General features: G+C 31.6%; 2 long non-coding RNA genes across 2 annotated transcripts in view; one reads left to right on the top strand and one right to left on the bottom strand.

Annotated features, from left to right (window-relative positions):
* The window catches only part of LOC117104895, a 12,889-nt gene extending 10,775 nt beyond the window's left edge, over positions 1 to 2,114 (top strand). Inside the window, exons 3-4 of the long non-coding RNA XR_004444834.1 lie at positions 867 to 930; positions 1,646 to 2,114. This is a non-coding gene — a long non-coding RNA (uncharacterized LOC117104895). The remainder of the gene's footprint in view (positions 1 to 866; positions 931 to 1,645) is intronic.
* Positions 2,115 to 2,764: 650 nt separating this feature from the next.
* On the bottom strand, positions 2,765 to 3,782 carry LOC117105528. The gene is made up of 2 exons (XR_004444919.1): positions 3,693 to 3,782; positions 2,765 to 3,138 (listed from the first exon to the last, which is right to left on the bottom strand). It is a non-coding gene; the product is annotated as an uncharacterized LOC117105528 (long non-coding RNA).
* Positions 3,783 to 6,037: the final 2,255 nt, after the last annotated feature.

The raw sequence follows: 6,037 nt of genomic DNA, 5'->3' as shown, positions 1-6,037 counted from the left end.
TATCATTATTGCTACTGTAACATTGTATCAAATTACCATACAATTACCACTATAAGAAAGTACTGTACAATACATACACCAAGTCTTGAAATGCACACCATCTTGTTGGGATTCAATAGACATAATTAATGTTGAAATATTGAATCCAAACACAGTGGCATGCATTTCAATATTTAGAGCACAAGTGGGCGAAATGTGGCCCGCGAGCCGCATGCAGCCTGACAGAGATTTTTTGCGGCCCACAAAAATAAATTAAAAACCCTATGTGTGCGGCCCGCCAAGCAACAATGGCTTGAAAACACCTTGTTTTTTATGACCCGACACCGATCATATGTAAAAAATAACATTAAAACTGAGAATAAAGTGATGTAAATGTAGTGCTTGGAGGTTTTTGGAAGCTCACTGGAAACATCAAAGTGTGTGTGCCCTCAGTGTTAATTCAAAAATTCATTTTGCCCCTTCGACAAATTTTTATGCCCACCCCGGACTTAGAGTATGTATTATACTTTTTTATCTGAGATTTATACAGTGGACTTTCTGGTTTTTGGAAAACGCTCTGTATTCCCACCATGTTTTCAATAATTTAGTACCAGTGGTGGATACAGAAATTTATATTAGATCACCTCAGCAAAAAATGTATGATTACCCCCCCCCCTTCCTTGAATCTGCCACCAGATGCCTTGATAATGAGAAAGATTTTATTTATTTGTTCAGATATTGTCATTTGTTTTTGTCATTCCCTGGCTCCATCACTGATTAATCCATGTAGTTTACTTCCATAATTATGATTTTGTGTGAATATTTATAGTTTTATATTTATTATAATTTGTACAAAATATTATTTATTTTTATGTTGAATATTTCAGAATATGAAAAGGTTGAGTGATGAATACTGTACACCACCACCTACAGTACTTTACCTTGCAGCAGGTAAGGAAATGATTTTCAACTTGTAAACTACTATTAGGCCTAAAAAAGTTATGTTGGCGTAACCCGAGCAACCCTATAAAATCAGCCGACCCTAAACATTTTTATTTCATTTTCATGATACAAGTTTACGTTAGCAAAGTAGGCGTGGTCGGGCATCACTCAAAATGTTTCAAAAGTGGTCCTAGGGTGAAAAATATGACAATTAGGGGCTTTAAAGGCTTCTTTTAGATTTCAATAATTAATTTAACTGCTTCGTCAAATATACATTTTGTGGCTAGAAAAATCAAATTGTACATTAAAACAAAAAGAAAAAATTTCCTCTGGACCCTGGCTTTAAAAAAAAATGAAAACAGAATGAATTTTCTGGCCTTCATGTCATTTTTGAGAGTTAAGCCTGTAGTATATTTATAATCTGTTATAAACTTTCTTCACATTAGTTACATTTAATATAATAATAATAGTATAGGTCATAATGAGAATGTTGAGAATAGTGGTGATAATTTTAATAATCTGTTACTATTTTAATATAATTTTTTTTTAAATATTGAAACTTTGACTAGCATATTAAAAAAAAAGTTGTATATGTTCTACAGGGAAGTTTGGACTAGGAAAGTGTAAATGACTATATAACAATAATACATTGTAGTCCATAGAGTAAGTTTATAACTAGTTTAAATTATAATTGTTTATAGTTGTTGTTCTTTATATTTTCTAGGAAAACACTTGCCAAGCACAGATGTATAGTGGGTTGTCAAGACTACTAGTAGCATTCAGTAGGAGCTTGTAAGCGTGAAGCAGATAAATGATTGGCAGACTGATTTGTGGGAAGCATGCTATGTATAAATAAAGCAGATGAACTGTGGCAAACCAAGGCGTTTTACAGAAGGTTTCAGCCTAAAAACAAACTGTGGGAAAGCAAGACTAGTGTGTTTGAACCCTGTTATACTGGTATTTGAAGCAACACTTAGCAAAATCAGATTTTTGAAACGAAGAAAGTGTACAGTACTATGAAAAGTCATATTTTAGATATAGAATTGTGGGAAATAAAGACTGATTTGTTTGAATTACAGTACATACACTGTACCTGCAGCTTAGCGAACTCTATTATGTGGAGATAAAGCAGATGGATTGTGGAACGTCTACATTGCAACAGACATTTATTGTGCATTCATAAAACAGATGGTCAGAAATATCAAGTAACTTAGTATGGTCCGATTCTGGACTTGGTATATAATGTTGGTCCGATTCTGGACTAGTTTGTAATGTATTGTTGGTTCTCTTTTGGACTTAGTTTATACTGTATTATGTTGGTCCTCTTATGGACTTAATAGTGTAAAAATGTTGTCATATTATGGACTTGGCTTATAATGTAATTTAGGCCAATTCTGGACTTCAGTTTATGATTTTGGTCCCATTCTGGCTTTAGTTTATAATGTTGGTCCTATTCTGGACCTAGTGTAAAACATTTGTCCAATTCTGGACTTAGTTTATAATTTTGGTCCTCTTCTGGACTTCGTTAATATAGTTTAAAATGTTCGTCCTATTTTGGACCTACAGCAGTGTAAAATATTTGTCCATTTCTGGACATAGCTTATCATGTTGGTCCTCTTTGGACTTAGCTTTTAATTTTGGTCCTCTTTGGACTTAGCTTTTAATGTTGGTCCTCTTTGGACTTAGCTTTTAATTTTGGCCCTCTTTGGACTTAGCTTTTAATTTTGGCCCTCTTTGGACTTAGTTTAATGTTGGCCCTCTTTGGACTTGGTATATAATATTGGTCCTATTCTAGACTTAGCTAAAAATCACACAATGTTGAATAAAACTGACTGCAACACCATTTTCATTGTACTACAACTCATTTGTAGCGTACTGTATTTGCTAAACCACATACATTCCAACAAATCCTAACGAAACTTTTTTTGAAAATTTCGTCAGCGTTTAGCGCAAAAAGACAGTTGGGATTATCCAAGCGGTAGTGATCGCCTATAATAGGTGATCGCCTACGTGGAACCTACGCGCCACCCACCACCCTTGGCCCCGCTGAAAGATATATATCCTCTCCAGAAGTTAATCTTGACTTGGTGTCATATCAGCATTTTCTTGGTTTCTGCAGTTTCAAGTGACTGTCTAATGAATATTCATTATTTCTCTGCCTAGTAATAAAGACAACTGGTCTGCTGATATATGCAAATAATTGAATTGCAACCAAACCTGTAATGAAAAGAAAAATGATATTAGATTTAATCATCAAATATTAAGGTTTTTAATAATGTAATTTATTTTAATTTAATTTCTAAATAACATATATTCATTTATTAAATAAAATGTACATGTATAATAAATTTATATAAATTCAACACCAACATCCGGTGTATAAAACCTGACTATAATACATCCAAAGACACATCCAAAGCCAATGTGCAGGCCTTTCTTGGAGAGTGCACGAGACTTTCCTGTCGGTGTTTTACACATTGAAACATTGCAAACTCAGATGTGGGACTGTAAATGTTTTGATAGCTTATGGTGATATATTGAACGAAAGAAGTAAAGTACGAGAATTGAGAAGGTTACACTGTAGACTAGAAAATAAACATTAACATAGTGAATCCTGCACAGTGGAGAACTGAACTGTATAATTCAATATTACGTTTTAAAGTCAACGTAAAATAGGCGGATGCTCTCAGTAAAGTATTAGTTTTCATGCAAAAGTAAATGCCACATTAATTTTATAATTTTACAATAAAATATGATAAGATACCACTTACCATCAACTAGTATTCTGTGTTGTGTTTTACTGTATATACTCATTATGAAGCTGAACACCACTGCTTCTTAATATGTCAATGTGCCTGCTACAGTAAAACAGTAAAAAATTATTATATATATGTTATATTTATTTATATAGTGTATTTTTAGATTTCTATTCAATGCGCTTTAATACATAAATTGATGATAAAATATAAAATAGGCAACATTATACAATGAAATTACAAAAATATTACATAGAAAAACTACAAAAATATACTTATTATTAATTACTAAAATAATGAAAATTTGGAAATTCAGTCAAAATAAATATTATTAATTAAAACTATAATATACAATAATTCCAAATTATTACAATACAATGCAGATCAATTAAAAATTTAAATTCTCTATCTACAATATGGAAAAGACAATCAATTACTGTGAATGGAAAGATATAAAAATATAATTATTACAATTAACATCATGGTAATAATTAACATCATGGTAATAATTAACATCATGGTAATAATTAACATCATGGTAATTAATTAAAAATTTAAAGTTTGTCATCATTATTTACTGCATACACCAGACCAGGTTTTGTATGCCCTTGAGATCCAAACAATTTGACTTCAGAAATTAGTTCAGTGGTTGAAGAATCATTTTTCGAAAAGTGGTGAGAGATCAGGGCTTAAAGGTCATTGTCATAGGGTCCTTATATCTCTGCAACCAATGGTGGTAGACTAAGAGAGTTAAGTCCGGTGTCAATTTGGAACATTCATGTTTGCTAAAAAAGTTTGCTAAAAAATTACCGGAAATGCGGTTTTTGACCTTTGACACATTTCAAAGCTTACGCCTATCTACATACTGACTCAGGGCAATGGCTGTAGACTTGATAGTAATCTCAAATTATTAATTTACACACGTTTTTGTTCATTTCATTATTCCAATTGTAAAATAAAATTATACCAAAAATGCTGATCGAGAAGGTTTACTAGAAAATAAACATTATAATTATAATTTACAATAAAAATTATTATATACCACTTACCAGCAACTAGTATTCCATGTTGTGTAGTACAGTATACTTTGTCAATTTTTATAAAAACTCATCCTGAAGCTGAACACCACTACTTCTTAATATGTCACTCATGTCAATCTGCCTGCTACCAGCATGCCGCTCTATAAAATAAACAGGAAAAAGCCAAAATAATAATAATATTTCTTTATATAGCGCATTTTCAGATTTCTGTTCAATGCGCTTTACATAAAATGATGATGAAATACAATATAAAATAGTTAACATTATATCATGAACTTACAAAAATATTATATAGAAATACAGGTACAGTACTACAAATATATACTTATTATTAATTGCATTATTAAAATAATAAAAATTTGAAAATTCAGTCAAAAATAAATACTTTGAATTACAGTGCATCCTCCAATTCGAGACCCCTCTAATTCCGAGACCCCTCTAATTCGAGACCACTTTTCTAAAGACCCAAATAACAATAGTCAACTTTTTAAAACAAAGATAGCCCTCTAATTGGAGACCAACCCTGAGACTACCCCAAATTTTCAGGTCCCAAAGGTGGTCTTGATTTGGAGGGCGAACTGTACCTAACAAACTATAATGTACAATAATTCCAAATTATTACAATACAATACAGATCAATTCAAAATTTAAATTCAAAATCTACAATATGGAAAAGACTGTAAATAGAAGGATATACAAATATAATTACTGTATTAATACAATTAACATCATTGAAATTAATTGATAATTGAAAGTATGTCATCACTGTATACACCAGACCAGGCCTTTCAATGTTTTCAATGTCATAGCAATTCCAATTCAATATACATTTATTCAATCAATGAATCATAACATAAATCATTAAATTAAATAATAAAATTCTATTAATAAGGAACAAGATAAAGAAGCTGTTTGGCTTGTCTTAATTGACCCTTTTTTATAAAATAACAAAAAACACACTCATTATACTGGTACCATACGCACATACACACACAGCCACCTCCCCCCCCCCAACCCACACCCACCCACATGCACAAAAAGAGTACTTGCAGCATAATTGGCAATATGAATCTCTGCAACCACTGGTGGTAGAGAGTTAATTCTGGTGTCAAATTTGTTTGGAATATTCATGTTTCTATTTGGTCTAATAGAAAAGTTTGCTAAAAAATTTCCGGAAATGCGGTTTCTGACCTTTGACACATTTCAAGGCTTATGACTAACTCTGGACGTACTGACTGTAGAGACTTGATATTGATTTCAAATTATTAAATTAAACACGTTTCTGTTCATTTCATTAGACCAATTGTTAAATAAAATTAT

The sequence above is a fragment of the Anneissia japonica genome, unplaced genomic scaffold, assembly GCF_011630105.1.
Source record: "Anneissia japonica isolate Jap-2015-1 unplaced genomic scaffold, ASM1163010v1 scaffold640_len1575945_cov177, whole genome shotgun sequence".
Taxonomy (NCBI): Eukaryota; Metazoa; Echinodermata; class Crinoidea; order Comatulida; family Comatulidae; genus Anneissia; species Anneissia japonica.
The sequence above is the reverse complement of the archived record's forward strand: the minus strand, read 5'-3'. Positions and strand labels throughout refer to the sequence as shown.